The following is an 11,606-nucleotide window of genomic DNA, read 5'->3' on the forward strand; positions in this document are numbered from 1 at the left end:
GAGGAAGATGATGTCGATAGAGAAGAAGAGGATCGGTGTTTCCAAATAAAAATGAGATCGATATTATCTAGAGAGGGAGAAGAACGTTAAGGGTAATTTAGTCTGTTTCAAATAAAAGAGTCCTCTCCATTTGACCCACGGAAAAGGTTTACCTGTCCATCTGAACTGGGAAAAATACCTTTTTGATCAAATAACCCATTTTCTGTAAACTAAAATGAAAGAAAGTTAGTAAACTAAAAGGAAGTTAGTTAATAATTAAAAGGAAGTTAGTTAATAATTCTTTTACTCTAGCTTGTGCGTCCAAGAATTGATGCCTTAATTTTTGGTTGTTGAAAGAATCCAATACCAAACAACCATGAAACAAGTGTGTTCCTTGTTTTTGTATTCCCTTCCGTGCAAAGTTGCACATCATTAATTGGCCAGGTTCACTATCTTCTGTTGCAGCTAGCAACCAACATTTCGATCACCCGGTGATTTTACTTGGGCTGTAGTTTAGGGAAAGAAGAAAAAAAAAGAGAAGAAAAAAAAGAGAAGAAAAGCGAAACCACTATTAGGCAGTGGTTTGGTCCCATGAGTCAGAACATTTTGTTACCTGACTCAACCGCATCCGGATTAGAGGTTTGGTTTGAGTCAGAGACTGAGTCAGATCTGACTTAAAATAAAAATCAAACGACCTGATAACATGGTGTTAGAGTGGAGCTTTCACAATTTGAAATGAATAACAACTGATTCTTTGGGGAATTTGATATCCCATTACTTTCATAAAATTATCCTAAACCTCTCATTGACTTATATTATAAGGTAAAGGTAAAAGAGATGCAGACCAAAAAAGAGAATAAGAATTTACTCTTTTACGTGCTTTTTCTTTTGACATGATATCCCTTTTCTAGTGGTGTGTATGCAGTAAAGTACTTTGTAAAAAATCTAAGAACAGTAAATTATAAGCTTCACTCACAGTTCACACTATAATTAAAAATACAGATATGATTCCAGTAGTTAGCTACAGATTGATATCGCACATTCAAACTTATCTAACTTGCTCATGATGACCTTATCACTATTATATTGTTCCTTTATTCCACTAACTACATATTCATCATTTCACAAATATAAGCCAAAAATGGATACATTCTAAATTTTATGAGTGATCTAAAACATTCCAACACATAGTTCCTCACTGTTTTACTTTTTATGTGTAAACCCCTGCATGCCATGTGTCTAGCCATTTTTTCACTTGGAATATCAACTCCCAAGCTAGAAGTTTTTCGACGTATTCAACAACTTCTTGAAGCATCTTATTATCCAAGGATGATATATCCTTGATCCTTCAAGATATCATCATTATGATACGAATCTGGCTATCACCAAGCAGTGCTGCTGCCATTTCCCATGGACGAAAGGAAATGGATAGATTTGTTGTTTGATGATGGCGGCAGTTGATGGTGAAGGTGGGTTCATCTAGTAAGCGGTTTGCTTTTCCAGGGTGGCGGCAATGGGTACTGATTTAGTTGGTGAAAGGGTGTTTGGGTTTCCAGTAACTATGGTGGCTAGATTTTCTTGTCAATCCGTTTATATATTTCATCTTTTTCGATCAACATCAATCGAAATCACTGATTTCATAATTAGGTACATGTTTAAGGTGAAAGAAGTGGCGACGATTTCGTTTGGTGGCTTGGTTATGGAAGATGACTTTGGAGGCAGATGGAGGTGATTGGCAAAAGCAGCAGGTGCAACAGTGGGGTTGTCGGCAAACTGTGATGGAAGACCTAATGTTTGTTAGGGTTTACTTGGATTTACTTGTGGACTTATGTCCATATGATACGTGGGCTTTCAAAGTGTTTCTCAGGGTATTTATATGGGCTCGATTTTTTCGAGTATTCTTTGGATTTATGAGTTTTGGCCAGGCATTCATCTGTTTTGGTCTTTGTAATGGGGTTTTTCATTTTGGGATCTTATAGACATTTCAACTTCGAAATATCATTGTGGGTTGTAACTTTTACTTGGGTTTCGTACAATAGTTTTTGTACGTTACATTTCTATATACAAATCTATTTACCAAGCAAAAAAAAAGAAAGGAAATGCATATTACCATTGTACTATACAAGAGAGTAATACACACCGAAAAGAAAGGAAATGCATATTACCATTGTACTATACAAGAGAGTAATACACACCGACAAGAGGTGCGCTTTTCTGTCAGATGTTTTTGTGGTTCTCTTCTTCGATCGGGTTTGAAAGTCCCGTGTATTTTCATCTTGTTTTTGCATGTATGTACGTAATTCGCTTTTCACATAGTTTGCAAAGAATAATGGCTTTTTGACATTCTTTTCTTTCCTAACCATCCATTTCTTTCCGGTCCATGCATGAACCGCCACTAAGACCAAGTGGTTACCATGATTTACCATTCGTACTCGCAGGGATGGTCGTCCAGGATTGATTCCAACATTAATATAGTACTTGTTTGTACAAGAGATTAGTTAATATCCTCATATTAAACATGTGATTGGTATATATATTCATTAATTGATTTTTCTTGAGATAAAAGAAAATAGTAACGATTTGGAAAACCACGATCTCTCTTTATTTCAACCTCTTTTTAAGAGAAATCACAGAACACCCGTGAATTATATGGATATGCTATTTTTGGCATGCCTTTCAAATCTTTCACCGTGTAGCCGAGGCACATAACTAGATCTTTTGGTCACTTATGACGGATTTTATCAAGCACTTGCCGTTCACTCACTTGCCGTTCACTCACTTGCCGAACTACATTATACTTTGTTTTTGCAAGCGACTCACTTTTCACTTGCCACGTCTGTGTCCTCGTCGTGATGTGTCCACATTCCGCATCCGTACTAGTGGTTCCTAGGGTGCAATGCACCCATAGCGAAATGTACAGGTCCGTCCATATGTCACGGATAGATAATGTATGGGCCAATTTGGAGGTGGAAATTCGGCAAGGAAGAAAAACCAGGAGGGAACAGTCAAGACTTGCAGTCTGAACACAAAAGAAAAAGACGGTCGTTGAACTACGATAAACGGTAGAATTGACTTGACTGATCAGTACACTGACTGAAGATAAAAATCAGTGCCTTACACTTTATTAGCGTATTCAATTATTCTATGATAATAAGCCTGATCTCATGTGCACATGGGAATATTAAAAAAAAAAGAAGAGAGTAATAAAGGTCTTGCATACGAAAGCGATAGCTTATTTTGTATAGTACATTTCTATCATTCTGAACAGTTAGAAGTTAGTTATATCCCAAAAAACTAGATCATCAAATCGACAAAAGCAATTCATCAAAGCTGCAATGTCACGTAACAATTCTCCACCCTCTCATTTTTCACCCTCATCTTTAAGATCAAGCACGATGTGCTTTAATAGGAATAGTCATTGGTTTGGCAACTGCAAAGACAAATAATACAAAAGATGAAACAAAGGTAATGGCAGGCTGAGTCATGGTCAAGTCATTCTGTCTAGGATGTTTTGTGGCCCTATTTTAAGTCATTTTATTTTTCTAAACAAAACTATTTATAAAAATTCAAGGTGACCAAACGTGTGATACAAAAACCCCACTTAAATGTTGGAATTCATTAAAACTTCAATCTTAAACAAAATTGATACAAAAATCATAATTTTTTTAAAATTGATACAAAACCCCCAAATTTCAAAATTGGTTTCATCAAATTTTATGATGAAACCAAATTCTTTGGGGTTTCATCAACCGCGAGTTAATTTTGTTTTGTTGGAGTTTTTGTGTTACTTTTGTTTTGATGGGTTTTTTGTGGATGGACAGTGACACCTTTAGGGTTATAACTCGCGGACCGTTTTCTAAAAGGGAATTTTTTTTATTAAAAGCTTAAACAGTCGTCAAAGAGATAACAGTAGATGAAGAAAACAAAACAAAAATAAATAAAATAATATCAGTTGTTCTCAATTACAAAATCTCAGTTACATATTAGGGTATTCAATAACCCTCGAATATATCTGTATCTAAAGCCCAACTGAACATAGTGAATTTAATGGAAATAATTAGCTGATCAAAATTCCTTCTGCAATTTTTGTAAAGCCCGAAATTTTACTCTCTCTAGGAAGTCCACCAGATTGCAAATGGAAGAATTCTCCATAATTTTTTAACCATTTTTTTTCGACCATTCCCAAATATTACTCTTGGCAGAATTAAAAAAGACCCCTTGAAAATCGAAGCTATCGAGAAAGTAGTCCCATAATTTTCTTGTTTCAGAAGAATGCAAGAAAAGGTGATTCCGAGTCTCATGCTCCATAGTACACAAAAGACACGCACTAGACTAAACTTTGCCAGCTCTAGGAGGAAATCCAAAGTAGGAGCGCCATTATGACAAAATATCCAAACGAAGAAAGACACCTTTAGCGGAATCATAGAGTTTCATACCTGTTTATGAGGAAAGACAAGACACCCATCCAAGTCCAAGGAAGAGTAACAATTTGCAACTGAAAAGTAAGTGCCATAATCCCATTTTATTAAATCTTCATGCACAACATTGACCACCAAATTAGTCACCTCACTGTAGATGGTGAAATTTGGATAAGAGGAAAAAGTGTCATTTCAAGACCATAGACAAAACTCAACTCTCACGGGAGAGATTAAGCCCTTGGTCCTCAAGGCACCAGTAGCTACGTCCCCGCGAGACACTGCTGGTCGTGACGCCGTGATTCCTAGCGCACATCCTCGGCGAGATAGTGCTGGTCACGTAGGTTCTGTAGAGCGTAAAACGTCCCCGACAGACTTATAAACCACAACATCCACAATTCCAGCATGTCTTCGTGAGACGCAGCAAATTGTGATGCAATGATTCCTAGTATACATCCTCGACAAGATACTACTGGTCATTTAGGCTCTGTAGATGCATAAAAACGTCCCCGGCGGACGTACGACCCAGAGCGGAGACAGACATGTCTCCTTTAAGCACGACTCACCCTGTTTGAGATCAAGGAATGATTACTAGTACCTCATCGTGAGATACACTGGTCATGTGTACTCTAGGCTCTGACTCGACTTACTGAGGCTTCTGAATGATTCCTAGGACATCCGCGCGAGATACACTGATTATTCTGCCTCCAGGCCCTTTAGAAAGACTCTTTGAAAATCCTTTCGAGATACACAGATACAATTGACTCCTAGCACATCTCTGCAAGATACGCTTGTCAAAAACAAGTGAGCCGAAGTCTCATAAAGACATTATTATGCATGCAAGCCTCACTTCCTCTCATGAACATGTCTCAGCTGACTTCGGGGAGATGTAGTCATGTCGACCACGTCTAAGATAGACTCAGCCACGTTAGCTGAATTTCAGACAGACTCAGTCCCGCCGGCAAAATCTCGGACAGTCTTAGTTCCTACGGCCAAGTCTTGGACTGTCTCAGTCCCGAAAGCCAAATCTCAGACGGTCTCAGTCCAATCGACCAAATCTCAGACGACCTCAGACAGCTCTTGAAGTGTTAGTCAAATCTCAGACAACTCCATAAACGTCAACCAAATCTCAGATGGCCTCATCCGAGCTGAGCCATTTCGTCTGAAAAGTCTTATGCAAGTATAAGACTTAGGCACAAGCCTCATCTAGGCCTCATGCCTCTTTCTCAGCGTCGCAAACACACTCACGACTAGTAATTTGGGCATGAACTATACACGTCTATCCAAAAACGTGGATAACTTCTCTTAAGCTCTGCATGCTCAACAAAGGGACCCACAAGAAATAATACGGTCTTCACATAACATGCATATGTGACCGGCTATGGAGAGAGGGAGCTCAACCTCAGCTTCTCTCACACTCTACACAAATTTTTTGAGGCATTCCATGCCTTTTCACGTGACTCATCCTAGTCATTCTCACAAATCATAGAATATCTCTCTATCATGGCTAACACGGCTAAAGAGAATATTCTCTCACTCAACACATCATCACAAAGGATGACTCAGCTCCACACAAATGGGGGGGGATATCAACTAATATTTTGATCTGGCGGTCTACGACACGTGTGAGAAATGCTCGACCTATTTCTCACAACAGAAGAGAGTAAAGGCGGTGGAATAATGAGATAAACTCAACCTAGTTTATCTCTATCTATCCTTGAAGAGACGAGAGAAGTGCTTCGCACCGCAAGGCAAGCAATCCTTATCTTCACCAACCTGAGATTAGAGAATTCAACTATAAATAGGTCATCTATTTCTCAAAGATAACAACACATAACTTTCTCAAAAAACTCTCAGAGCAATTCTTCTTCAAACCCTAGAATTCTCTGATCTATCTCTTCATATGCTTCCCTCCCCTAAGACCAGCCCTAACCTCTCATGTGACTGAAGCAGCCTTTGAACGACCACTGTGCGTGGTATGGGCGAAGATTGTTCGTGCTCAATCTTCCGTAACTCACTTTCAGAAACCCTAGAATCTCACTTTATCCTTTCACTGATTTTAGGTAGTTACACCCACCAAGCAACTGTAATAAGCTAACAACCTCCCCCAAATCATGTTTATTTAGGTTTCTTCCAAAGTTAAAATTCCATGCTCCGGAATCAGAGATCATTTCTTTAACAGTAACCGTTTTGTTTTCGAGATTTTATAAATACCTGGAAAGCTATCTTTGAAATTCGAGGAACCTATCCACTTATTAGTCCAAAACTGAATTCCTTGACCATTCTGGATTTGAATAAAAGTATTTTCTTGGACATACCGCCTGAAAAAGCGGGGGTCTAACAACTCCACCCAATATTTCAATTAGCAATATGTATGGACTAACTCCGAAATACTTTGCTAGAGAATCAACTAGACAGTCAGACTCAATCTAGATAAAAAGTATCTCAAGGAGTTATTATCTCAATCTCTCGATTTGATCTTTACTCGAGCAAATAGAAATCTGCGAGTCTTTATCAAAGAGAGATAACTTGGACGGTACCAAAGACCAATGTCCAAGGATCAATCAACAACCAAAGGTTGGATTAGAGAAGTTGATGATCTTAACGCACAACCTGTATTATTTCAATTATATAACAAATATAATGCGGAAAAGAAATAACACAGATACCAGAAATTTTGTTAACGAGGAAACCGCAAATGCATAAAAACCCAGAGACCTAGTCCAGATTGAATACACACTGTATTAAGACGCTACAGACACTAGCCTACTCCAAGATAACTTTGGACTGGACTATAGTTGAACCCCTATCAATCTCCCACTGATACAAGGTACAGTTATACTCCTACGCATCTGATCCCAGCAGGATACTGCGCACTTGATTCCCTTAGTTGATCTCACCCACAACCAAGAGTTGTTGTAACCCAAAATCACAGACTTGATAATAAACAGATCTGTGTCACACAGAAAAGTCTATCAAAGGATAAATCTGTCTCTCACAGATAAACCCTAGGTTTTGTTCCGTCTTAAGAAATATAAAATCAAGGGGAACAGGAACCAATTGATAATCCGGTCTTATATTCCCGAAGAACAGCCTAGATTAATCAATCACCTCTTTACAATCCTTACTGACTACACAAGCGGATTGTCGAGGAATCACAAAAAGTGAGACGAAGATGTTTGTGACTTCTTTATCTTGCCTATCGGAGAACTCTCACGATCTCAATCCAATCAGTCGATTGTACTCGTATGATAGAAGATGCAAGATCAGATCACACAACTACGATAAAAGTAGTACCGGTATGGCTTCACAATCCCAATGAAGTCTTTAAGTCGTTAACCTGATTTTAGAGAAGAAAATCAAAGGTTAATGGAGATCGACTCTAGCGAGCGCATTAGTAGCACACAGACGTGTGGGGATTAGGTTTGCTCAATGCTAGATGTCTCCTTTATATAGCCTTCAAATCAGGGTTTTGCCTTGATTACAAACCAATCCTTATTCACCGTTAGATGAAAACCTGATTTAGATTCAAGCTAATACTTCTCAACTGTTAGATTGAAAACTTAGCTTGTCATACACACTTGGGTAAACGTTTACTGGGTTCGTGAAAACCATGCCCAAACGTGTACGTTCATGTTGGTTCAACATAGTAACCCAAAAGGTCAACCATATGAGCATTTCATATTAACCTTGTTCTTCTTCACCATAACTAGTTCAATTGACTCAAATGAACTAGTTAGAGAGTTGTTAAATTTCTATGAGATCTTATGTAACTACAAGAGACACAATTGAAACAAAGATGATTCGATTCGATTGAATCGTCTCATGAACATTATAGCCACGGTTTGCGTAAAGCATTCCTTAGTAATTTAATGTTTCTTGTTCAGAGTACATCTTTAGATCATAACCTCTTAAGTTCACAAACAAGTTCGCGGACTTAAGTTAATCGGTTGAGTTTTGAAACTCAGCAGAAATTTTCGTTCGAGAACTTACGCCAGTTCGCGGACTAAGCACACAAACGAGTTTTGGAAAATCCAGTAGAAATTCTCGGTCGAGAACTTCCAACAGTTCCCAGACTGAGTCTGCGGACTGGGTTCGCGAACTTGGCAAGCCAATTCCACAATCCTCCCGATTTCTCTTGATCAACAAAGTTCGGAAACTTCGGTTCAAGGAATACATGGTTATGTAATCTAAACTCTCATTTCAATCATTGAGACATTCTCAGAGGACGCTATGTAGCCGTTATTCACAGACCGATTCACGTCAGAGCAATTCTCAAAGTGATTGAAACTTTCATGACTTTCATCACTAGATGAAGATAAACCTGATTAAAGCGAAACGCTTTACCAACACACGATTTCGAGATAAAAGATAAGCAATGAATGCTCAGCTCGAAATGTAAAGTGTGTATGATCTAGTCTATTGATAGACACATTTTTGTGTCTAATTTGTCCTCAATGTCCGTATTGTTGGAACTCTATTTTTGTACTAATATTGTGTTTTTATGTATTTTTAGGAAATAAACATTTTTGGAAAATTCGGCTCGAAAAGTTGATTTTGGCACCCCCGGAGGACAAGTGTTATTCGGACTCTCGCTTTTGGATAAGGGGTAACCTAATTACTAAGGGGAACTCCCATGTCACCCCCAAGGAAGCTGCTATTCACACCCCAGTTCTGGTTAGGGGGAGGACATCTTCTTCCCAAATTCAAAAACCAAAAATTGGCGGGAAAAATTGTTCTTGAACTGTCGTGACTAGGGTTGAGGATTTGAAGGTGTTCCAGTGAGATTCAATGGCCCAAATTAAATGGGTTTGTTCCTAGGGCCTAGATAGAGCTGGTATGGGTGTTGGATTCGGTCAAAATTGGTTAGATAACCGGTGGTAATCAAATCAGGGAAGATATTCTAAAATAGGAAAAATATTCTATTCTTGGAATTCTTGGATGGAAGAGACGTGCATGGGTTGATTATATTGGCTGGAAACAATCCCTACAGCTCAAGGATGACGCGTGAGAAGAGATAAAACAGGGAACAATCCGTAACAAATCAGAGAATTAAAGAAAAAAGATATCGGGAATATTTTCATTCACTGCCGAGTAATGGGAAGAATTTTTGGATTAATGAGAAGTTATTATTGGTCCAAAGGTGTATAAATATAACTCTTGGGTTAGCATAGAAGGTTGTCGAGAGTTTGGGGTCTAGAGGAGGTCCAGAGAAGCAGAAATCAAGAGTTGATGAAACTCTGTTGCTGCTGCTGCTGCTGATGAAGAACACCAAGAACACGAAGAACGGACTCGCTAGGACAGTCGTTTTTCTACAGTAATAACGGCTCACACCTGTGGGTCGTACATCAGGCAGTCTTATTTTCCACAGAGTTTGCGACACAGCGGCAGCAGTCTTATTTTGTCACTGTGGGTCGTAGTTCTCTGGTTTTATTGTATTTCTCAGATTGTCATCATTTGTAAACCATTTTTGAGCCATAATAAATTATTTTGAGAGCATTTTTACTATGATGAGTTAAACCCCACCACTGGGACGACGGAGGAGGCCGAGCTTCATACATGGGTAATTTTATTAATTCTTTTTAATACTTTTGCATTAAAAATTAATTGAAATATGATTTGATTAAATTGGGTGTTATTTGATTAGATGGGTCATGCTTAGCCTAGGTGATTTGATGTTCCATGCTTAACATTTACAATCATACTTTTGAGAATCTACTTTGGCAAAATAAGAGTCCATATATGTTTTAAGCGATTATTGTTGAGAATAAATCATTGAGCCCTATGTTATGAAGATTGGCCAAATCATTAGTCCCGGTACCTCTCTACCAATTTGTCAATATTTTTGTATATAATTTTTATAAATCTAGAAATCCTTCACCTTCACAAGTCTTAGAGTTCGAACCTTCATTACTACAACCATCAAAAAATCTTTTAATCATCTATATAGCATACGACTTTTGTATCATAAGAAGTAGGAGATAGAATAGATAGACTTTTGAGTGATAGATAAGTTCAAGCCTCCACACACCTTTTTGTTGATGAAGTTACACGGTTCCTTGTATAGATCTTCGTCGTTGTATGATGAATCTCCATGAAGTCCTTGAGCTTAACTACACTTTTCCTATCCTAGTCCGAGACTTAGCTATGTAGGCTAGAAATCAAGACTCATAATTTTGATCACTAACATTGACAAAAATGCTTGAGATAGCAACGCATGAGAGGTTGAACGAGCTATGCTCTAACACCGCCTAGCCATAAAAATACCTTCCCATAAACTAGAGCCAACTGATTTGGAGGAAGAATTTAGGAATAAAAAATTCCTCTCACCACCAAATTTTTCATGAACAATCTTTCTCCACAGCACCTGCTTCTCCACGCCATGCCTCCAAATCCATTTGTAGTGCAGCGATCTATTCACCAATTTCAACTTCTTGATACCAATTCCACCCCTAGCTTTAGGAAAATTTCATTTTTCTAAGATACCCAATTTCTTTTCTTGTTGTTGGCAGAAGACCCCCTTAGAAAATTGCGCATAATTATCTCAATTTCCTTCATGACCGAAACTGGCATTTCAAACATTGATAGATAGTATATAGGAATGCTATCCAACACACTATTTATCATGATGAGCCTTTGTCCCTTGGACAAATATGTCCGCTTCCATTTGCTCAATATCTGCTGACATCTATGAATGATGAAATCCCATACATCCTTGTACTTGGACTTCTACCCAATGGGATGCAAAGATAATTGATAAGGAAGTTAGTGTCCTGACATCCAAACACAGAAGTTATCACTAATACCCACGATTGCGCTCTTTCTACAGTTGACCCTTAACCCGGAAACAAGTTCAAAGGCAAATAGAATATTTTTGAGATTAGTGACCTGCAATTCTGAATCATCCAAAAAAGCAATCAAATCATCAGCGAATTGCAGATGATTAATAACTGTGCCATTTGTTGTTACTTTGAATCCGAAAATTAGCCCATTGACAACAACCTTCTTGATCATTAAGGATAAAATTTCCACAATCATTATGCATAAAAAGGGAAGATTAGGTCCCCATGTCTGACACCTTCCTCACTTCTTAACATTTCAGTTGCTTCACCATTGATGAGAATAGAGAACCTAACATAAAAAATACACAATCGAATCAATCTTCTCCAAAGCATATACCAAAACCAAATCAAGACAGTTTCAATTAATATT

This window comes from Papaver somniferum, unplaced genomic scaffold (assembly GCF_003573695.1).
Source record: "Papaver somniferum cultivar HN1 unplaced genomic scaffold, ASM357369v1 unplaced-scaffold_125, whole genome shotgun sequence".
NCBI classification, from domain to species: Eukaryota; Viridiplantae; Streptophyta; class Magnoliopsida; order Ranunculales; family Papaveraceae; genus Papaver; species Papaver somniferum.